The following is a 25,499-nucleotide window of genomic DNA, read 5'->3' as shown; positions in this document are numbered from 1 at the left end:
TATCACCCCAATAGAGCGCTTCGCTCTCAGACTGCAGGCTTACTTGTAGTTCCTAGGGTTTGTAAGAGTAGAATGGGAGGCAGAGCCTTCAGCTTTCAGGCTCCTCTCCTGTGGAACCAGCTCCCAATTCAGATCAGGGAGACAGACACCCTCTCTACTTTTAAGATTAGCCTTAAAACTTTCCTTTATGCTAAAGCTTATAGTTAGGGCTGGATCAGGTGACCCTGAACCATCCCTTAGTTATGCTGCTATAGACTTAGACTGCTGGGGTGTTCCCATGATGCACTGAGTGTTTCTTTCTCTTTTTGCTCTGTATGCACCACTCTGCATTTAATCATTAGTGATTGATCTCTGCTCTCTTCCACAGCATGTCTTTTTCCCGATTCTCTCCCGTCAGCCCCAACCAGTACCAGCAAAAGACTGCCCCTCCCTGAGCCTGGTTCTGTTGGAGGTTTCTTCCTGTTAAAAGGGAGTTTTTCTTTCCCACTTTCGCCAAGTGCTTGCTCACAGGGGGTCGTTTTGACCGTTGGGGTTTTTACGTAATTATTGTATGGCCTTGCCTTACAATATAAGGTGCCTTGGGGCAACTGTTTGTTGTGATTTGGCGCTATATAAATAAAATTGATTGAAATTGATTGATTGACTAGTTGCCCAACAGGGTGCTGGCGGAAATTGGGCTACTGCTGAGCCAAGAAGAAGAAGAGGAGGAAAATGTGTCCAGAGGCAGTGGGAGAAGAGGAAAACTAGAAGGATGGAAGTGAGAGTCGGGACTTTGAGGCACCTTGGGGCAACTGTTTGTTGTGATTTGGCGCTATATAAATAAAATTGATTTGATTTGATTTAATTTATCATCAATAAAAATGCCAAGAAATTTAGTTTCAGATACAGTAGTGTTCAGAATAATAGTAGTGCTATGTTACTAAAAAGATTAATCCAGGTTTTGAGTATATTTCTTATTGTTACATGGGAAACAAGGTACCAGTAGATTCAGTAGATTCTCACAAATCCAACAAGACCAAGCATTCATGATATGCACACTCTTAAGGCTATGAAATTGGGCTATTAGTAAAAAAAAAAAAAATAGAAAAGACGATGTTCACAATAATAGTAGCATCTGCTGTTGACGCTACAAACTCAAAACTATTATGTTCAAACTGCTTTTTTAGCAATCCTGTGAATCACTAAACTAGTATTTAGTTGTATAACCACAGTTTTTCATGATTTCTTCACATCTGCGAGGCATTAATTTTGTTGGTTTGGAACCAAGATTTTGCTTGTTTACTAGTGTGCTTGAGGTCATTGTCTTGTTGAAACACCCATTTCAAGGGTATGTCCTCTTCAGCATAAGACAACGTGATCTCTTCAAGTATTTTGACATATCCAAACTGATCCATGATACCTGGTATGCGATATATAGGCCCAACACCATAGTAGGAGAAACATGCCCACATCATGATGCTTGCACCACCATGCTTCACTGTCTTCACTGTAAACTGTGGCTTGAATTCAGAGTTTGGGGGTCGTCTCACAAACTGTCTGCGGCCCTTGGACCCAAAAAGAACAATTTTACTCTCATCAGTCCACAAAATATTCCTCCATTTGTCTTTAGGCCAGTTGATGTGTTCTTTGGCAAATTGTAACCTCTTCTGCACGTCTTTTATTTAACAGAGGCACTTTGCGGGGGATTCTTGCAAATAAATTAGCTTCACACAGGCGTCTTCTAACTGTCACAGCACTTACAAGTAACTCCAGATTGTCTTTGATCATCCTGGAGCTGATCAGTGGGTGAGCCTTTGCCATTCTGGTTATTCTTCTATCCATTTTGATGGTTGTTTTCCGTTTTCTTCCATGCGTCTCTGTTTTTTTTTTTTCCAGTTTAAAGCAGTGGAGATCATTGCAGCTGAACAGCCTATAATTTTTTTGCACCGGCGTATAAGTTTTCCCCTCTCCAATCAACTTTTTAATCAAACTACGCTGTTCTTCTGAACAATGTCCTGAACGTCCCATTTTTCTCAGGCTTTCAAAGAGAAAAACATGTTCAACAGGTGCTGGCTTCATCCTTAAATAGGGGACACCTGATTCACACCTGTTTGTTCCACAAAATTGACGAACTCACTGACTGTATGCCACACTACTATTATTGTGAACACCCCCTTTTCTACTTTTTTTTTTTTTTTTTACTAATAGCCCAATTTCATAGCCTTGAGAGTGTGTATATCATGAATGCTTGGTCTTGTTGGATTTGTGAGAATCTACTGAATCTACTGGTACCTTGTTTCCCATGTAACAATAAGAAATGTACTCAAAACCTGGATTAACCTTTTTAGTCACATAGCACTACTATTATTCTGAACACTACTGTACAATTTCAATTTCAGCATTGTTCAATGATAAGTTTCTATTTAAATTCCTAGGCTTATTTCCAAATATAATACACTTAGTCTTACCAAAATGAAGTGACAATTTATTAGAATCAAACCAATATTTCAAATGTAATAATTCCTTCTCCATCCTTTCCAAAAGTTGTGCCAAATTGTCCCCAATACTGAACACAGTCGTGTCATCGGCAAACAAAATACAACGCACAAACTTTGACACCAAACTTATGTAATTAACATACAACAAAAACAGCAATGCCCCAAGGACTGACCCTTGGGGCATGTCACATGTGATCCTCAATAATTATGAATTTGTCCCTCCAAAATGAACACACTAATACCTATTTGATAAATAACTAGCTAACCAATCAAGGGCTAATCCTCTAATGCTGTACTTCTGTAATTTGTCCAATAATAAAGAATGATCTATGACATCAAATGCTTTCTGTAAATCAAAGAAAACCCCTACAGTGCATTGCTTAATTTCTATTGCATTTGTAACTTCTTCAAAAAAATCAATTATAGCCAGAGAAGTGGTGCGACTTTTTCTAAAAGTATATGATGTTTTGGATATAAAATCATTCAGCCTCTTTACAAATATTTTTTCCAGAATTTTAGAAAACTGTGATAACAAAGAAATTGGCCTATAATGTGAAAAGACATGCTTGTCACCAGATTTAAACAAAGGTATCACCTTAGCTATTTTCATTTTAGAAGGGAATTTCCCAGTCATAGTGACAAATTGCAAACATAAGTTAAAGGTTTAATAATACAATGAATAATATTTTTGATCAAAAACATACTAAAGTTATCACAGTCAGTTGATTTTTTTCCCTTTAATTTATAAACAATGTTGATAATTTAGTTTTTATCTACTTCTCTAATGCATATTGAATCCAAAAGAGTATTAATTAATTATTTAATTATTAATTAATTAATTATTAATCTATCTCTGCGTGTCTTCCCTTCATTTCCATCATCTGTAGCTCTCACATGGCATTTCTTTTCTATGTTCATGTTGATGATCTGAGGGAGTGGGGATTCCCATCTCCCAGATGAAGGAGGAATCGTATGCCACTTGTGAAAAATCTGAGCTGCCTAGAACAGCAGTCACTACAACCACTCGGGCACAGCACATGCACTCTACATTTGCGCACCCCTTGTGACGGAAACCCATTTGAATGGTGGATCAGATGGTGTCACACTGTACATCTGATCGTGTTTGCAGCATTCGCACGGTGAGTGAAACGCAGGACATATCGTGCTGTGGCCAAGGAGCTGAACAAAATCATCAGCCATGTTGAATAGCACGATCAAGGCAGCCTTCACACCAGCGGCAAAATGACTTTGAATCCCAGACGAATGGCCATTCGACCCACTCTTGGCCGGAGTCAGCCAAAGTCCAGGTGCCACTCACATGCATCCAACACCACTCGCAAGGAACTTAGAAAAGGCAGGGATATGCATGCAGCCGGCACAAGAGCAGAGTGCAGGCGACCACATTCAAGCTGGCTGTGCAAATGGCGCACATTTTCTTTCACCGTGAGGCATGTGCATTGACATGCTGTCCTCACGTGGAAATACATCAAAACACATATCGCCTTTGCAGCACGGTCAGCTGCAGGTGTGTCAGCATGCACATCATCAGCCAGGCTGCCTCATGTGAACATATCCGTCTGATCATGTGAACACTCAGCTACCGATCCGAATGTCATGTCCACCACATGAGTTATGGTCCACATGACATGGTGTTCTTCGGTGTGACGTTCACTGGACATATGGAACCGGCTGATGTGGACATGATATGAGTGCACGGCTTCATTCATGTGAGTCCATTACCGTGTTTACATCCATGACAATGGGTCATGTACAGAAGAACAGGTAGGTGAATGAATGAATGAAGGAATGAAGGAATTTATTTATTTATTTGGCACACAGATCCAGAACAACAAAAAACTTACAAGGAAAGAAAGAAAGAAAATAAGCCAACAATGCACCCATGCACCTGAAAGGGTGTAGGCAGAAGCAAAAGCTTGTAAATGCCTACCCCTTTTAACCAAAAATAAAAATTATACACACACACACAGACACATATATAAAATTATACATATACCCATTATAACTAATACAAAGCATAAATTGATCCTTGAACTAAAATTTAAAAAACACAAGCAGCAGTGCACCAAAAAACAAAACAAAATCAATAAACCTAATTACCTCCGCCAAGGAGGTTATGTTTTCGGTCGCGTTTGTTTGTTTGTCTCTTTGTCTGTCTGTCTGTTTGTCAGCAGGATAACTCAAAACGTTTTGAACAGATTTTGATGAAATATTGTGGAGTGGTTGGAAATGACAAGAGGAACAAGTGATTAAATTTTAGTGGTGATCCGGATCACAATCCGGATCCAGGAATTTTTTTAAAGGATTCTTCACCATTGCGGGATAGGGGGAATTTTGACATTCTAGTTTCTAACTCCACAAAAACTGTTGTGTGTTGGGGGGTGTGGCTGGACATTTTGGTGTTCTTTTCTTTTCTTTGCTCTCCAGGTGGTATGAAAACTGATTTGTCTGTGGAGAAGGTGCTGGCTGAAGAGTCCTTCACCCTCATCAACATCATGTGCAGCACCTGTGGATGGTGCTCACATGCAACCTTAAAGACTTTCAGCTGAAGCAGATAATTAGATGGCGTTCTGCATTTAAGCCATGTGTGATTCAAGCAGAATTGCCGGGAACTCGACCTTGTGATGTTCGTTTGTGAGACGCTGAGAACCACACCTGGGTTTGACACATCGAGCCTGTGAAGCAGGAAGGGTGAGGGACACATGCTGTCAGCACACATCAGAGGTGATTAATTGTTTGACTACTTGTTGATAGTAACTTGGTATTTTGTTACGCAGTAGATTTGAATTGTGATGAGAATTGTGCAGCTCGCTTCTCACTGCTGTGGCGTGCAGACAAGTGATCCTTCACCTGTTGTGAGAGGCTGCTCATTTGCATAAAGCTTAAAATACAGACCTGAATGTGTTGCTGATGGTGTGTGTCTTTTGAAGGATATTGGTTGTAACTGCTGACTTACCTCACCTCTTCTATCCTTCACAGAGAGTCGGTTTGTCGTGTCCACCTGGGGGGTGTTTGGCGGTAACAGTGAGTCCAGAAGCGCCGGGCTTCGATCCTTTTGGGCGCTGGAGAGCGTGCCAGCCTTCACTCCACCAGAATGACGCTGTTTTAGTTACTACACTTTATTATGCACCAGAGGGTGAAGAAATAAATTGTTTTTGTTATTGGAACCGCTTTCTGGTTATTTTAGCACTGGGTTCCGTCAGACGCAGGTCCGCTCCTAAACCCGCGTCGACACATAACAAAAACAAGGCAGAAAGGCTGGAAAAAAAATTAGGGCGTAACATAGTCAAATGTTCTATCAAACAACAAAGTTTGGTGATGATCGGATCCGGGTTCCGGATCTGGTGATCCAGAATATGCAAAAATATAGGGAAAATAGAAAATGTGTCAGTGTGAGGTGACAAATGAAGCTACAGATGCACAACTAACACCAAATTGTAGCTGAATCTGTACTGATTCAGTAAGGTGTCATCAGATTTGATGTAGCTTCAAATGTTATGGAGCTAGATCCAGAAGAAAACCGCCATTACGGAAAAATCGTTTTTATACAATAACGCTTGAACTAATAAAGACATAAAAGTGATTCCAAGTTCTAGTGGTATGTTTTCATGGTCAAGGATGTCAAATATAAAGGAAAGAAAAGTGTATGTATCATAGATTTGGTTGTAACACTGAATTGTTGAATATGAAGCAGCAGGACCTTCGTGGCTGGGACGACGGTGGGGATCGAACCCACGCGGCTCGCACAAAAGACCGTTCCTCTACCAGGTCAGCCAAATGGGAACTCCCCATTAGCCAAGCTAGCAGAAACGTCTTTTCAATTGGGACCCGGGACTTTCATCCCGCTACAAATAGATCACTGTGCCAAGGAGGGAATCTCTTTAGGGTCAGTGACCCTATGGCATCATTTAGAGAAGTGTTTCATAAATGTTAAAAATTCATATATTTGCAGTTTAGTTGAATAATAAATTGAATTTTGTCTCTTATTTGTTTTTGTCTATAAGCACATGCAATATCAATATCAGTGCTCAGATGACAGTAGCTTCTGGGAAAGGTACAAGTTGCAATAAACTGATGACAGGCGCTAAGGATACATGCTATCCAGTCACAGCAGATGAAACTTTTTTTTACTACTGAGCAAACATCATTGTTAGACTTTTTTAGGTTCAATGATTCCACGGCGTGTAGATGTTATAGCGTCAGTGACCCCATGGCCTTGGCGGAGGTTTGCACTCTCTGAGTGCTTCTAGTTTAACATGCTATAACAAGTAGGTTTTTGTAGAGCCTTTTAAGGCCAACCAAACTACCAAGTGATTTTATGTTATCCGGGCAATTGTTCCAAATATTTACACCTTTAACAGAAACACAATGACTTTTCGGTAGTTCGACTCTTTGATTTCTGAAATAATAATGTTCCTCATAAATTATAACTGGAGTCACTCATTATAAACAGGTCTTGGACATGTTGTGGTAGAAGTTACTTTGAACATACTGCTGCTCATTTAGTATGTGACGTTTGTATATAAAACCATCTAACCTCTTAAAGAATACTTTTCCCAGAATTTTAGAAAATTGAAGTAGCAGTGAGATTGGTGTGTAGTTTGAAAAAATGTGTTTATTACCGGATTTGAACAGCGGTATCACTTTAGCTATTTGCATTTTGGAAGGAAATCTCCCAGTTGTTAATGACAAGTTAGAGATGTAAGTTAAAGTTTTAATGACACAATCAATTATATTTTTTTTATCAAAGGCATATCAACATTATCATAATCAGCTGATTTTTTTTCCCCTTTAGTTTATGTACAATGTCAGTTATTTCATATTCATCAGTTTCTCTGATAAATATTGAATCTGAAAAGTTATTCCTCATTGTCCTGATATCCCAAGAACTCATACTGGAATGTACAACTGAATTTGCAAAATTTTTCCCCACATTGGCAAAATAATCATTAAAAATGATCGACTATAACTTTCTTTTCCTTAACAACTGTATCAGTATTTGAGTAAAAATATGTTGGATAATCTCTGACAACTTTTTCTTTTTGATGATTTCATTTAAGAGGTTCCAAGTATCCTTGATGTTTCTTTTATTTTTTCCAACAAATCACTATAATACTGCCTTTTGCAAGATTGCATAATGTTAGTTAACTTGTTTTTATAAGTCTTACATTTACACTCAGCCTCAATTGTTCTGTGTTTTAAAAATGTCTTGTACAAAAAAAAATATTTTTACATGCATTCAGCAGTGCCTTTGTGATCCAAGGCTTATCAGTATTTCCCTTGTGTCCAACATTTAATATCAAAGGACAATGTTTATCATATAAATTGGAAATAATGGAGATAAATGATTCATATGATTGGTCAATGTGTTCAGTGTAGATGTCACACCAATTTTAATGTGATAAATCTGTGAGCAGACTGGCCTCCAAAAAGGCCCTCAAAATGGAGATACCTTGCATAGCCTTATAACAAGACAAATTAGGTATCACATTGTTTGTTTTTGGATGTCAGCTTTATGAAAATGGATGTTATACTCCTGGAATCCTATGCTAACAAATCATTTTAATCCCTTGTTTGCCAAAATTGTCACATATTAAAAACACATTATAATGAGGTTCATTTGGAATTAACTATGTCAGTTTTCTGTGCAGATGCTCAAATAAAATCACCAAATATAGGTGAGATGTATATTGCACATTTCAACTTGAATATTTTAAAAATATAATACTTTAGGGGTTTGGGCTTTTTGCCCAAGAAGAGGGTGTTAGCTACTGCTGGTATAAGGATAGGTTTCCGTGACCCCCACCCTTATCTTTAAAAAGAAAACTTTTTTCAGTTACTTCTGATTGGTATTGAACTCTACAGAGATTGTTAAAAACCTCTTGGAAATAATTATTTTACAGGAGTAAGAGGAATCGACTCAGTCATTTGAATCTGTTCTGTGTGAAGGGGTCTTAGTCTGTTTTTCATATATCTCAAAAAGTATCCAAGACTACATATTGTGTGATATCATCTTTGACCTACAGGTTTTATTAGGGGAGTGAAGGCAGGCCTAATTATTGGAGTTTCAACATGTTATGCTTGATTTGTTTTTTTGCTTTCCATCCTAACTCAGTAACAGTACTAATGAAGCAATTTGTTCCTGAAATACACAAATTTCATTCTTTTGTTTTGTTCAGTTTAATCATTCCTTCTAAATATTTTAAACATAAAATGACAGGATAGTCCCAAAGGGAAGAATGTAATTGTAAGTACAATGCTAACTACTTTCTTAATCTGAAGATTAAAGTGGAACCCCAGTAGAGGATCAGTTCACTGTTTTGACCACAGTCACTTTCTTTGATCCAAGCTATAAGTACAGGTAACAACTCAACTGAAGGAAATCACAATACAAATTCACACAATGGGATCATGGAGGTGGATTAACAGTTACCAGGATGCCACTCTAATTTTTTCTTTAATTACAGCCCATATGACAGCTTCATTAATCAGATGGCAGCACCTTTTGTTTAATTCTAGTGGCACATGGTGCAATGAGGCCACATCTTCTTCACTCAAAATCCTGATGAAAAGAGGCTGCCTTATGGGGTTTTAAGATCCTCTTTATAATAAGCCCTGGTAATTAAAGGCCCAGTCACATGGCATTTAACGAAGGGCAATGAAGCCCTAACGAAACAAGAAATCTGGACTTTCGTTGGCATCGTTTAACCTTCACTCAGCTTCGTTCCTGCAGCAGTCGCTTTGTCAGGATTTTTAACCTGTCAAAAATTTGAACAAAGGGCAATGAAAACCTCAATAGTGTTGTGTGGGCCGCTGAAGAGGAGGTACTGCTGGCCCACCACCACCAGATGGCGCCCTGCTTGGAGTGCGGGCTCCAAGCACGAGAGGGCATCGGAGCCGCTGGAGGTGACAGCTGTCATCAATCAACACCAGCTGTCACCCATCACCACCACTATAAAGACCGGACTGCAACTCCACCTCCTCGCCGAGAAATCGTCTACCATACAGGTAATTTTCTCTGCTGACTTAAACTTTGAGTATTAGTATTACTCTTTTTGCAGCCGTTTTCCTGTGGTGTGCCTTATCTGCAGAGTTGGCGTTTGGTGTGGACTGCGACGGCTTTGCCTCACACCCCACTCAGATAAGTGGTTAATTCAGGAGCTGCACGAGTGTGTGATTGGAGGTGGAGGTTCTCCCTCCTTAACTGAACACAGACTGTGGGATTACTGAGTGTGCGGACTCACACTCATCCAGAACTGTTTCTGTTTTCTGCCAGCAGTACCGGGTCTGACTGCTGAAGACAGTGGCCACCTGGGGCGCAGGGCTTGGCGGCTCCAGTGTTCTTCAGGTCCGTTGGTGGTGAGGCTTGTGTGGGTTCCGGCTTCTCTCTCACCGGACGTTTCCTATCTTCGAGCCTGCCACACGTCATCTTTTGTTGGATTGATATAACACATATTTGTATCTGTCTGTATCATGTTGTGCACCTTCACAACATTAAATTGTTACTTTTTGGCTATTCCATTGTCCCTTCATTAACGCCCCCTGTTGTGGGTCCGTGTCACGACACTTCTCCAACAAATAGGTCCATATTTCGTTTTGCTGTTGTTCTTGACAGTTTATCATTTGCTTAGTTTTTGTAACGTTAGCCTTTCTTTGGACTTCGTTACACCAGCTGAATGTTTTCACACAGTACAAAAGTCAGTTTTTGAGTGCTTTTGTGGAAGAGTTGCAGCTCCTCCATGGCAGTGCTGATGTGCTTGTGGTGTGGGGCTTCTACTGCTGCATATGATGTGGCTAGAGCTGCTGGTCATGCCGTGGTGCAGGTCTGCCAGGAAGAATTTGTCGGCCTCTCTGCCAGCGCATGGCAGCCCATGATCGTGGTGTTGGCCAATGCTGCGCATACATGAGGAGAGGGTTACTGCACAAAAAGTTCAGCCGGAGATGCAGCATTCTGTCCATGAAATCTGACAGGCTTGCTGTCCTCTAGCCTCTGCAGAGAGAAGAGCCTGCTGCCCCTTTCAGCGTCTGACAGTTCAAAAGTTTTGAGGAAGTGGTCCTTGATCTGTGCACTTGCACGCACGTCGTCGTGACGATCCCACCCGCTGTGTTCCCAACTGGAGGCTGTGCTTTGTTCCACCTGCAGCCACGCGTTCTGTGCTGGACGCTGCATATGTAAATAATTATTTTGTGGCAGTTTTATGCTGTATGGCTTATGGCTCTAATCCTCCTGAATCACAGAGGAGCGCACCAGCTGGAGCCATTCACGAGCATGCGCTAAAGCTGGAGAAAGCATTTGAAGCCGTCTAATAAGGTAATTATTTGTCATATTTACATTGTCATGGCTTGGTAAAACAGTTGCATGTTCTTTCCTTCTTGTGTGCAACTGTAAAAGTATGTTTATGATAGATTTAACATCTCGTTATAAGTAGTGTTCAGAATAATAGTAGTGCTATGTGAGTAAAAAGATTCCCAACTTCTGTCACAGCACTTACAGGTAACTCCTTTGATCATCCTGGAGCTGATCAGTGGGTGAGCCTTTGCCATTCTGGTTATTCTTCTATCCATTTTGATGGTTGTTTTCCATTTTCTTCCACGCGTCTCTGGGTTTTTTTGTCCATTTTAAAGCATTGGAGATCATTGTAGATAAACAGCCTATAATTTTTTGCACCTGCGTATAAGTTTTCCCCTCTCCAATCAACTTTTTAATCAAACTACACTGTTCTTCTGAACAATGTCTTGAACGTCCCATTTTCCTCAGGCTTTCAAAGAGAAAAGCATGTTCAACAGGTGCTGGCTTCATCTTTAAATAGGGGACACCTGATTCACACTTGTTTGTTCCACAAAATTGACGAACTCACTGACTCAATGCCACACTACTATTATTGTGAACACCCCCTTTTCTACTTTTTTTTTTACTAATAGCCCAATTTCATAGCCTTGAGAGTGTGCATATCATGAATGCTTGGTCTTGTTGGATTTGTGAGAATCTAGTGGTACCTTTTAGTCACATAGCACTACTATTATTCTGAACACTACTGTAAGCAGTTTTAGAGAAGCGTGACTTTGAGCCATCAAAGAGAGAGACAACGTCTGTCTCTCTCTCTCTCTGTGTCTGTCTTGTACATGTGCATTTCAAGTGAACAGACAGCGATTAGAGTTTTGGTATTTGAGAGGTTTGAGAAATATTTGGCATGTTTGCAGTGTCTATAATTTTGGTTGCGTATTTAGCGTGTGTGTGTGTGTGTGTGTGTGTGTGTGTGTGTGTGTGTGTGTGTGTGTGTGTTTTTGGGTAAAAATTAGGCATCTTATGAATGTTGAACAAGCGCTTCAGTTTTTTTTATTACTGGAGCAAGATGGAGCACACAGCGTGTCATCAGTCTCAGTCAGACAGTGAGGATTCTGAAGATGATCCCTCTTTTGTTCTGGACGAGGAACCAGAGTAGTTGGTGGATCTCCACAGTGGGTTGGATCACGCACTGCTGTTTGCAGCTGACCTCCATCCCAGCACAGAGTCCTGGAATGCAGAGATGCAGACACACACTGCTCCAGCAGTGGCTCCAGGCGCATTTCATTTAAAGCGTCAAGATCAATGTTAGCTTTGTTTTTTTTTTTCATTCCTCTTTCATCCCTTTTGCGCTCTTGATTCACAGGCTATTCGGTGATAAAGCTCGTTTGTCCACCTTTTCTCACAAATTGTGATTTTTTTTTTTTTTTACTTACTTTTTTCCCTTTGTTCAGGAATTGTCATATGCCGTGTGACTGGGACATTATGATTTGCATCCTCAAAGTCCAGGTTTAAAAGCCCAACAAATAATGAAAAACCAGTGTTCCCACACGGCCATGTCTTGCCAGTCCTAGTCTGTTATAAAAGTTTCGGTTGCATTCCATTCCTTAGTGTTGACAGAGGCTCAGAAATTAAAGCTCTAATATACTGTCTAACAAATCAAAGCAACTTTGTCCTACGGTGCAGGCTGAGGTGATGTCTGGGCCTTTTTTTCCCTCCCCCACCCCCCATTTACTTAACATTACCCACAGGGTATCTTTCTTCCCAAGTATAGAAATGGAAGAAGTTCCACACACACAAAAAAAAAAGAACAAGAAAGGTCTATGATGAATACTGCCTATTCTGCAAACGAGATTTGTCCAAAGTTCTTACTGGTAATCCAGTAGTGAAGAAACCAGGACAATCATGAAAGTTGCAGACATTCATCATGATGCCATATTTGATAGTTCCCTTCCCTTTAAAAATGACATTCTGTGGTTCCATTGAGGGGAAAATAAGATTCCATTTCAATTGTCGAGCAGGCAACATGTCAGAGAAACAGGCAGTGTGCTGTACCAAAGGAGTCATCCACTGAGAACACTTCAGTGGATGTGATGGGGATGATTACAATACGAGATACAAATCCATCTTCTAATTATTTGCACAAGTGCAGCAACCAGTTGGAACTTTGGATGGCTGTAATCAGAATCTTCATTTGAGACTATAAATGCTGAGGAATCTGTTGTGACTTGGATATTTGGAGGGAATGAGATGCACCTACATGTGCATGTGGCTGAAAACCAATGAAACAAATTAATCCAGCTTCAGAAACCATGTGGACGTTCTTAAATTGTGACATAATATTCTGCACTGGGTACCCTCCCCCACCCACCCATCCAGGTGCTATGGTGGTAAATTGTACTCTGAAATGCACATCTAATTGCCAAATTTTGTCAGTAAGTGACTAGATTAGCCTAATTGATAGTCTGGTTTCACTCAAAGAAATCAGACAAACAGAATGTTTCAACCAGCTTGATTGGTACAAATCAATTTTAGAATTTTAATTTTGGTGATAAACATAACTTTGATATAGCAATGCAACTTTGGTATGTTGTGCCTAGGGGGTTCATATGAAGTCTAAGTTCATTATTCTGGGTTTTCACTGATTTTTTTTTTTTTTTTTTTAACTCAACACCATCTGTACAAACTGAACCAATACCGTTTTGATGGAATCTCAGGCAGGTTCTGGTTGCACTGGGACCTCACTTACAGTGAGGAAAATAAGTATTTGAACACCCTGCAATTTTGCAAGTTCTCCCACTTAGAAATCATGGAGGGGTCTGAAATTTTCATCTTAGGTGTATGTCCACTGTGAGAAACTTAATCTAAAAAAAAAAAAAAAAAGAATCCGGAAATCACAATGTATGATTATTTTATAACTTATTTGTATGTTACTGCTGCAAATAAGTATTTGAACACCTGTGAAAATCAATGTTAATATTTGGTACAGTAGCCTTTGTTTCCAATTACAGAGGTCAAACGTTTACTGTAGTTTTTCACCAGGTTTGCACACACTGCAGCAGGGATTTTGGTCCACTCCTCCATACAGATCTTCTCCAAATCTTTCAGGTTTGGAGTTTCAGCTCCCTCTAAAGATTTTCTATTGAGTTCAGGTCTGGAGACTGGCCAGGCCACTCCAGGACCTTGAAATGCTTCTTACGGAGCCTCTCCTTAGTTGCCCTGGCTGTGTGTTTGGGTTCATTGTCATGCTGGAAGACCCAGCCATGACCCATCTTCAATGCTCTTACTGAGGGAAGGGGGTTGTTTGCCAAAATCTCACAATACATGACCCCATCCATCCTCCCTTCAATACGGTGCAGTCGTCCTGTCCCCTTTGCGGAAGAGCACCCCAGAGTATGATGTTTCCACCCTCATGCTGTTCTCATCCTCTAAACATGGTAAGTGGAGTTGATTCCAAAAAGCTCTATTCTGGTCTCATCTGACCACATGACCTTCTCCATGCCTCCTCTGGATCATCCAGATGGTCACTGGTGAACTTCAAACAGGCCTGGACATGTGCTGGCTTGAGCAGGGGGACCTTGCTGCCCTGCAGGATTTTAAGCCATGACAGCATCATGTGTTACTAATGTAATCTTTGTGACTGTGGTCCCAGCTCTCTTCAGGTCATTGACCAGGTCCTCATGTGTAGTTCTGAGCTTTCTCAGAATTATCCTTATGCCACAAAGTGAGATCTTGCATGGAATCCCAGACGAGGGAGATTGACAGTCATGTGGTGTTTCTTCCACTTTCTAATAAATAATCATAACAGCTGTCTTCTACCAAGCTGCTTGCCTGTTGTCCTGTAGTCCATCCCAGCCTTGTGCAGGTCTACAGTTTTGTCCCTGGTGTCCTTAGACAGCTCGTTGGTCTTGGCTATGGTGGACAGGTTGGAGTGTGATTGACTGAGTGTGTGAACAGGTGTCTTTTATACAGGTAACAAGTTCAAACAGGTGCAATTAATACAGGTAAAGAGTGAAGAATAAGAGGGCTTCTTAAAGAAAAATTAACAGGTCTGTGTGAGCCAGAATTCTTGCTGGTTGGTAGGTGTTCAAATACTTATTTGCAGCAGTAACATACAAATAAATTATATATATATATTAAAAAAAAAAATCATACATTGTGATTTCCGGATTTTTTTTTTTTTTTTTTTTTTTTTAGATTATGTCTCTCACAGTGGACATGCACGATGAAAATTTCAGACCCCTCCATGATTTCTAAGTGGGAGAACTTGCAAAACCGCAGGGTGTTCAAAAACTTATTTTCCTCACTGTATCTGCTGAGGCAAATCCCTTTTGTTTTGGCTGAATTGATTCCCCAGGCCCCTAAAAATGTTAGAATAACAAAACAGGTCTTAGCAAACATAAGATTTTGGTCCAATATTTGCATAACAGAATAACATAATGAAATAAACCTTAAATGTTCTTCATGTCCCAGCAGAAGACTGCCCCTCCCTGAGCCTGGTTCTGCTGGAGGTTTCTTCCTGTTAAAAGGGAGTTTTTCCTTCCCACTGTAGCCAAGTGCTTGCTCACAGGGGGTCGTTTTGACCGTTGGGGTTTTACATAATTATTGTATGGCCTTGCCTTACAATATAAGGTGCCTTGGGGCAACTGTTTGTTGTGATTTGGCGCTATATAAAAAAATTGATTGATTGATTGATTGATGTTTTTGGTATGTTGCAAACAAGGGGTTAAAAATCACATTAGTGCAGGAGTTCAGGCATATAAGATCCATTTTCATAAAGCCGACATCCTAATGAACAATTTGATACCAATTTCATCTTGTTATAAGACTGTAGAAGGTACGCCAAAAAAAAAAAATTGGGTCTTGGTCTGCTCCTCTAATGCTACGTTTTACACATAACGACAAGTCATGAATGCCACGAAGTACACATTCTTGGCCGCTGATCACGAATGTCATTATTTGGAGCAGAGGCGTCAGGTGTCCTCAGGAACTGCTGCAACCTGTTACCACGCGTTAGGATTAATGGCACATGTTGCCGGAGAATTATCAGGAACCATTACGCACAGTCAAGAATAGTGTTCCGCGTTGTTACGCGCTATCGCGCGCTATTGCGCGTTATTGCGCGTAACAGCGCATCGTTAAGTTCTGTCAAATCAAATCAAATCAATTTCATTTATATAGCGCCAAATCACAACAAACAGTTGCCCCAAGGCGCTTCATATTGCAAGGCAAAGCCATGCAATAATTACGGAAAAACCCCAACGGTCAAAACGACCCCCTGTGAGCAAGCACTTGGCCACAGTGTGAAGGAAAAACTCCCTTTTAACAGGAAGAAACCTCCAGCAGAACCAGGCTCAGGGAGGGGCAGTCTTCTGCTGGGACTGGTTGGGGCTGAGGGAGAGAACCAGGAAAAAGACATGCTGTGGAGGGGAGCAGAGATCAATCACTAATGATTAAATGCAGAGTGGTGCATACAGAGCAAAAAGAGAAAGAAACACTCAGTGCATCATGGGAACCCCCCAGCAGTCTAAGTCTATAGCAGCATAACTAAGGGATGGTTCAGGGTCACCTGATCCAGCCCTAACTATAAGCTTTAGCAAAAAGGAAAGTTTTAAGCCTAATCTTAAAAGTAGAGAGGGTGTCTGTCTCCCTGATCCGAATTGGGAGCTGGTTCCACAGGAGAGGAGCCTGAAAGCTGAAGGCTCTGCCTCCCATTCTACTCTTACAAACCCTAGGAACTACAAGTAAGCCTGCAGTCTGAGAGTGAAGCACTCTATTGGGGTGATATGGTACTATGAGGTCCCTAAGATAACATGGGACCTGATTATTCAAAACCTTATAAGTAAGAAGAAGAATTTTAAATTCTATTCTAGAATTAACAGGAAGCCAATGAAGAGAAGCCAATATGGGTGAGATATGCTCTCTCCTTCTAGTCCCTGTCAGTACTCTAGCTGCAGCATTTTGAATTAACTGAAGGCTTTTCAGGGAACTTTTAGGACAACCTGATAATAATGAATTACAATAGTCCAGCCTAGAGGAAATAAATGCATGAATTAGTTTTTCAGCATCACTCTGAGACAAGACCTTTCTAATTTTAGAGATATTGCGCAAATGCAAAAAAGCAATGACTCCAAGATTTCTCACAGTATTACTAGAGGTCAGGGTAATGCCATCCAGAGTAAGGATCTGGTTAGACACCATGTTTCTAAGATTTGTGGGGCCAAGTACAATAACTTCAGTTTTATCTGAGTTTAAAAGCAGGAAATTAGAGGTCATCCATGTCTTTATGTCTGTAAGACAATCCTGCAGTTTAGCTAATTGGTGTGCGTCCTCTGGCTTCATGGATAGATAAAGCTGAGTATCATCTGCGTAACAATGAAAATTTAATCAATGCTATCTAATAATACTGCCTAAGGGAAGCATGTATAAAGTGAATAAAATTGGTCCTAGCACAGAACCTTGTGGAACTCCATAATTAACCTTAGTCTGTGAAGAAGATTCCCCATTTACATGAACAAATTGTAATCTATTAGATAAATATGATTGAAACCACCGCAGCGCAGTGCCTTTAATACCTATGGCATGCTCTAATCTCTGTAATAAAAGTTTATTGTCAACAGTATCAAAAGCAGCACTGAGGTCTAATAGAACAAGCACAGAGATGAGTCCACTGTCTGAGGCCATAATAAGATCATTTGTAACCTTCACTAATGCTGTTTCTGTACTATGATGAATTCTAAACCCTGACTGAAACTCTTCAAATAGACCATTCCTCTGCAGATGATCAGTTAGCTGTTTTACAACTACCCTTTCAAGAATTTTTGAGAGAAAAGGAAGGTTGGAGATTGGCCTATAATTAGCTAAGATAGCTGGGTCAAGTGATGGCTTTTTACATAATGGTTTAATTACTGCCACCTTAAAAGCCTGTGGTACATAGCCAAGTAATAAAGATAGATTGATCATATTTAAGATCGAAGCATTAATTAATGGTAGGGCTTCCTTGAGCAGCCTGGTAGGAATGGGGTCTAATAGACATGTTGATGGTTCGGAGGAAGTAACTAATGAAAATAACTCAGAACAATCGGAGAGAAAGAGTCTAACCAAATACCGGCATCACTGAAAGCAGCCAAAGAGAATGATATGTCTTTGGGATGGTCATGAGTAATTTTATAGTATAGTATAGTAGTATAGTATAGTTAAAATTTTATTAGCAAAGAAAGTCATGAAGTCATTACTAGTTACAGTTAAAGGAATACTCGGCTCAACAGAGCTCTGACTCTTTGTCAGCCTGCCTACAGTGCTGAAAAGAAACCTGGGGTTGTTCTTATTTTCTTCAATTAGTGATGAGTAGTAAGATGTCCTAGCTTTACGGAGGGCTTTTTTATAGAGCAACAGACTCTTTTTCCAGGCTAAGTGAAGATCTTCTAAATTAGTGAGATGCCATTTACTCTCCAACTTACGGGTTATCTGCTTTAAGCTGCGAGTTTGTGAGTTATACCACGGACTCAGGCACTTCTGATTTAAGGCTCTCTTTTTCAGAGGAGCTACAGCATCCAAAGTTGTCCTCAATGAGGATATAAAACTATTGACGAGATAATCTATCTCACTCACAGAGTTTAGGTAGCTACTCTGCCCTGTGTTGGTATATGGCATTGGAGAACATAAAGAAGGAATCATATCCTTAAACCTAGTTACAGCGCTTTCTGAAAGACTTCTACTGTAATGAAACTTATTCCCCACTACTGGGTAGTCCATCAGAGTAAATGTTGTTAAGAAATGATCAGACAGAAGGGGGTTTTCAGGGAATACTGTTAAGTCTTCAATTTCCATACCATACGTCAGAACAAGATCTAAGGTATGATTAAAGTGGTGGGTGGACTCATTTACATTTTGAGCAAAGCCAATCGTGTTATGTGTCGGACGCAGCTCGGAGAACCGACCAGCGTTTGAAGGACCCAGTATGAAATAAGCAGAGCACGGTACAAAGGCTAACTGAATTTAATACATAACAGTGAAAATATAATAACATAAAGGTGCGGTCTGGCGTGGTGCGCTCCCAGCAGCGCTAACGGTCCGGAGCCAGAAGCTGTTTCGGACCCAAGGACCCCGCCGACACCCCCCAGGTGGCCGCAACAACCGAGTCTGTGAAAGAAGGAACCATTATGTGAGTCCACACTCTACACACAGAACACTTAAAGGTGTACAAACAGCAAACACTTCCTGGCTTGATTGCTGATCAGCTTCCCAACCTGCAGGCATGGAACATCCAGTTCACAAAACTCCACCGCAGTGGAAGCTGATACATGACTAACAAACAGCTCAATACAATAAGGTGTGAGGGACACCACATTTACTGACTGTATAACTGTTAGTCACAAAATCTAACGTACCTCAGGAAGTGTGCTGACGAGCGTGAGACCTCACCCCCTCCTCTTTCACAGACTGTGCATCAAACCTGGACGTTCTCAGCATCCGCTGTTGATGAGATGGCTCCCAAGACGACGATCTCACCCGTCTGGTCACAAGGTCGAGTCTCTGGCAAATACACACTGTGCACTCCAGTCTTAAATGCCAACATGTTCCAATCCATCCAGATGCACCACAGCTGTGAGTCCTGACGAGTCGCAGGTGATCAGGGTGAGGTCCTGACAGCCTCAGCAACACAGCCACTCAGTCCCAAATGCACGCCACCTGGGAGGAAAACCAAAAAACAGAAACAAACCGGCAGCCAGGCCCCCCCCAGCCATATAACAAATCGAGTCTAACAATAGATTAAATGCAGTGTTGAGGCTGTCATTCTCAGCATCTGTGTGGATGTTAAAATCGCCCACTATAATTATCTTATCTGAGCTAAGCACTAAGTCAGACAAAAGGTCCGAAAATTCACAGAGAAACTCAGTAACGGCCAGGAGGACGATAGATAACAACAAATAAAACTGGTTTTTGGGACTTCCAATTTGGATGGACAAGACTAAGAGACAAGCTTTCAAATGAATTAAAGGCTGTCTAGGTTTTTGATTAATTAACAAGCTGGAGTGGAAGATTGCTGCTAATCCTCCGCCTCGGCCCATGCTACGAGCATTCTGGCAGTTAGTGTGACTCGGGGGTGTTGACTCATTTAAACTAACATATTCATCCTGCTGTAACCAGGTTTCTGTAAGGCAGAATAAAGCAATATGTTGATCCATTATTATATCATTTACTAACAGGGACTTAGAAGAGAGAGATCTAATGTTTAATAGACCACATTTAACTGTTTTAGTCTGTGGTGCAGTTGAAGGTGCTATATTATTTTTTCTTTTTGAATTTTTATGCTTAAATAGATTTTTACTGGTTGTTGGTGGTCTGGGAGCAGGCACCGTCTCTACGGGGCTGGGGTAATGAGGGGATGGCAGGGGGAGAGAAGCTGCAGAGAGGTGTGTAAGACTACAACTCTGCTTCCTGGTCCCAACCCTGGAAAGTCACGGTTTGGAGGATTTAAGAAAATTGGCCAGATTTCTAGAAATGAGAGCTGCTCCATCCAAAGTAGGATGGATGCCGTCTCTCCTAACAAGACCAGGTTTTCCCCAGAAGCTTTGCCAATTATCTATGAAGCCCACCTCATTTTTTGGACACCACTCAGACAGCCAGCAATTCAAGGAGAACATGCGGCTAAACATGTCACTCCCGGTCCGATTGGGGAGGGGCCCAGAGAAAACTACAGAGTCCGACATTGTTTTTGCAAAGTTACACACCGATTCAATATTAATTTTACTGACCTCCGATTGGCGTAACCGGGTGTCATTACTGCCGACGTGAATTACAATCTTACCAAATTTACGCTTAGCCTTAGCCAGCAGTTTCAAATTTCCTTCAATGTCGCCTGCTCTGGCCCCCGGAAGACAACTGACTATGGTTGCTGGTGTCGCTAACTTCACATTTCTCAAAACAGAGTCGCCAATAACCAGAGTTTGATCCTCAGCGGGTGTGTCGCCGAGTGGGGAAAAACAGTTAGAGATGTGAACGGGTTGGCGGTGTACACGGGGCTTTTGTTTAGGACTACGCTTCCTCCTCACAGTCACCCAGTCGGCCTGCTTTCCCGGCTGCTCGGGATCTGCCGGGAGTGAAACTAACGGCGGCTAAGCTACCTTGGTCCGCACCGACTACAGGGGCCTGGCTAGCTGTAGGATTTTCCAAGGTGCGGAGCAGAGTCTCCAATTCGCCCAGCCTGGCCTCCAAAGCTACGAATAAGCTATACTTATTACAAGTACCATTACTGCTAAAGGAGGAATAACTAAACATTTCACACCCAGAGCAGAAAAGTGCAGGAGAGACAGGAGAAGCCGCCATGCTAAATCGGCTAAGAGCTAGTAGCTGCGCTAAGCTAGCGGATTCCTAAAAACACGCAAAGTGAATAATGTGTAAATAATTTAGAGGTGATTCAGCAGAGGGAGTGCTTTAGTTAAGGCACGTGAAGATTACACTGTGAAACAAATCGTTATCTAGTTAACTAGATCAATCTAACTGCGTAGATTAAACAGCTAACAGATACAGCAAAACACCGCTGTGCTCCGGAACAGGAAGTGATACAATACCGCAGTGAGAGCCAACCACCAGTCAAGTTGTGAACGAGGTGAATTGTCTCCACACACACACCCATATTCATCCAACCTAATTCAGATCGCTCCAGTTTTTCAGAAGAACTTTGTGACTGCATGCATAGTTGGGCTCTGTGCCATGGAGTGGCGCAGAGAGGAGGAGGAGACGGACAGTGCCAGATGTGTGGCTTCATGCGGCTCTTGTCTGGCACATTTCCCCAAACATCAAGCACATGCAGCAGGTGGAACACCTGCAGGAGCGCGCTGAAGAGCACTGAAATTTGACTTTTAGCCGACTTTGTGTCAGCAATCAAACAATGTTGTGCAGCGCTGGGTTTAATTGTGCGCGCGCTTCTTCCTCCGCCGGACTGGAGGAGGTGCAGAAATGTCTGGCAGCACGTGAGTCTCCTCTCGCTCCTCTGGTTGCTCAGACTCGTTCTTCTGCTCATCGGTTACAACAGCAGGTGGAACACCTGCAGGAGCGTCCTGAGGAGCTTCAGCAGGAACTGTGGAACGACACTTGAAGCTGAGTTTAATTGTGCGCACATGACAGAAAACTGATCTGTCGTAGCGCGCAGTGAAATGTGACGCCGCGTTACAAGTCGTGTCAAAACTTGACAGTTTCCGTGTCACTTCGTAATAACGCGTGACAGTTTGGGCTCCAAGAACCATCACAGGAACCACTACGAACGTTGTCACATTCTATTAAGGATCACTACTCATCAAGACGGATCAATACGCGCAATTGCGACCTCCATGACGTGAGATGAAATGAGGGTGGTGTGTGACATTCGTGGAAGATTTTTTGACAGGCAAAAACATGCTCCACGAATATCAAGAATATCACGCACCAACACGCACTATTAGTCCGTGGGCCAATTCCAGAAATGTGCACTCTGGTTGCACCCCCCTGCAACTCTAGTTTGATGGTACCACGTTGTTCCTGGGTCTATTGGGATGACATTTTAACTTGTCATTCGCACAACCCGTCAAGGCTATATGAAAACAGCCACTTCATAATCGAGGGGTCGGAACGGCAGCTAAAAAAAGCTGAAATATGTAATAAACATGTCACCACTGGAACCAGTTGTCCAGGAAGGTTCAAAATGTTATACACATAAACAAAACTTATATATTTAGTGAATAAGCACCTTGGTTTTCATTATCCATGGTGTAAAATATTGATATACTGTCCATTTGCCTAAAAAACAACCAATATTTTTGCGTTTTTTTTTCAAAAGTTTCATTTTAAGTTGTTATTATTAAGTACAATCTGTATATAACTTAAAACAAACAACACAGATCTATTCTTATGTTATTCCTACTATACCATATGAAATATAGACATCCTAGCATCAGTAGTAGTGGTGTTATAGGCATTTTCTTACCCCTACCCCCATATTAATGATAATGTTGTGAAAGTGTCGTGACACGGACCCACAACAGGGGGCGTAAATGAACGGAATGGATAAGCCAAAAGTAACAATTTAATGTTGTGAATCGCACAATGACGTACAGACAATAACAATATAGTGACTGTCAATCATACACCAGGTGACGTGTGGGCAGGCTCGACGATAGAAGACGCCTGGCGAGAGAAGAGCCGATCTCACACAGCTTCCACTGCCAACGGAGCTGAAGAACACCGGAGCCGCCAAGCCCTGCGCCCCAGGTGGCCGCTGTCTTCAGCAGTCAGACCCGGTACTGCTGGCAGAGAACAGAGACAGTCCTGATGAGTGTGAGGTCGCGCACTCAGTAATCCCACAGTCTGTATTCAGTAAGGAGGGAGAACCTCCACCTCCAATCACACACTCGTGCAGCTCCTGAGATAACCACTTATCTGGGTGGGGTGTGAGGCGAAGCCGTCGCAGTCCACACCAAACGCCAACTCCGCAGACAGGGTATCCGTCCCAGGAAAACGGCTGCAAAAAGAGATCAGACTAATACTTGAATTAAGGTTTGGCAGAGAATTACCTGATTGGTAGTTGATTTCTCGGCGGGGAGGTGGAGTTGCAGTCCGGCCTTTAAGGTGGTGGTGATGATGTGGATGAGTGACAGCTGATGCTGATGACGAGTAACAGCTGTCACTCCCGGTTGCTATGACGCCCTCTCGTGCTTGAAGCCCGCACTTCAAGCAGGGCGCCATCTGGTGGTGGTGGGCCAGCAGTACCTCCTCTTCAGCGGCCCACACAACAGATAATCAGATAATAAGCGATTTTCTGGAAAACATGTCAATTTTATTACTGAATGACTTTGACACTGGCCATACTGGCTGAAAAGTAATACTACTAAATACATAAACATGATCAACTTTACCAGCTAAACATAGCTTTGAACAAAATTTATTAACAACTGCTGTAGATAATAGGAAATGCATGGTTTGCCTTTAGTGGTAGTACAATGTTTCGGGCAGGCATTTTCATACATATAATACTGCATGTTATTCTAATGTCACTCTGTCATCATAGTCATCATAATCATCCTCATCATCACTGGATTCCACTTGGTCTGTTTTATGGATGTTTGTGCATTGGCTGCAACCACATGCATCAGTACATGGTAGAGCATTCTTGTGGCATGAGCACCGACCACTCACACACTGCCCAGTATTACAATTGCAGGAAACCAACTGCAGGAGTGCCTTCGGTGCAGGTGGCTTATCCATCTAGTGTATAGATATTGTGCCATTGCTGAGGTCCCAACCATGACCATCAGGGCTTGGTGTCGTAGCATCAGCATCAAGTGATGACCGCCAGATGCATGCCTGGTAATTTGCACGCTTCACATGGTACTTGAGGGCATCTTTTGTGGGTGGAAGATGAGAGGTTTGTGCATTCTTGCTGCAGAAAAGTTTGTAGCGCACAAGGTCTGTGTCATTGCCACTCTGTCCACAGAGTGAAGGTTTATCAATGGTTCAGCCATGGCTCATGACAATCTGTAGAATGAAAGGATAGTAGAAATAACCTGTGAATAGATCTGTGTTGTTTGTTGTAAGTAATATACAGATGGTACTTAATAACTTAAAATGAAACTTTTGAGAAAAAAAAAACGCAAAAATATTGGGTGTTTTTCAGATAAATGGACAGTATATCAATATTTTACACTATGGATAATTAAAACCAAGGTGCTTATTCACTGAATATACAAGTTTTGTTTATGTGTATAACATTTTGAACCTCCCTGGATAACTGTTTCCAGTGGTGACATGTTTATTACATATTTCAGCTTTTTTTGCTGCCGTTCGGACCCCTCGATTATAAAGCTGCTGTTTTCATATAGCCTTGACGGGTTGTGTGAATGACAAGTGAAAATGTCATCCCAATAGACCCAGGAACAATGTGGTACCATCAAACCAAAGTTGCAGGGGTTGTGCAACCAACTCAATAAATAAGGCTCTTTTTGGAATTGGCCCATGGACTATATTAAGAAAAATATTCATATGCGTTAAGTCACATTAAGAATGTCAGGAATGTGTCACGAATGACAGAAAAATGACATTCGTAACACGTCTTGCTTATGTGTAAACACACCTTAAGGAGGCTGATACTTGAATTGTCATCCTTTATAACAGGAATATGACTTTTTTTTTTTTTTTAAACAGTGATTGTGTTACATGGTTGTTAAACAGTACATTTTTCCTATGATGTTCTGAATCTGTGCTCTTACATTATTTTGTACTTACATATTTTTTGTATGTACATGTGATGCGGCGTCGCACTTTCCACGTGCTTGCACAGTGTTAATGTGTGCACACACGAGCGTGCACAAAATCGTCGCCGCCACATCGTTCGCGCCTGTCCGATTGTGTGTCTCCCGAAAGCAGGTGGAATTTTTCAGTTTGCCAATCCAGTTTTTTCACTTTTTTTTGTGGCCAGTTCCTTTTGCTGTTGCCTATCTTCATGTTACGTGTGAAGGGGCCCTTAGCACAGTACCTTTACACCTTCTTGTAAACCTGATGTTTGCAGTGATCAGCACATTCACATCTTATTCATCGTGAGTTGGTTCCAAGTTTGAGTACTGTGGCACGCAAATTATAAAAGCAGAGCCAATCAACACACGTGCCATGCCTACTATGTAACTGTCACAGTCCTCAAGCAATTCATGTCTCATCATGCGCTGTGCTTGAGTGAAGACCCAAGACTT

This window comes from Thalassophryne amazonica, chromosome 3 (assembly GCF_902500255.1).
Source record: "Thalassophryne amazonica chromosome 3, fThaAma1.1, whole genome shotgun sequence".
Taxonomy (NCBI): Eukaryota; Metazoa; Chordata; class Actinopteri; order Batrachoidiformes; family Batrachoididae; genus Thalassophryne; species Thalassophryne amazonica.
The sequence above is the reverse complement of the archived record's forward strand: the minus strand, read 5'-3'. Positions refer to the sequence as shown.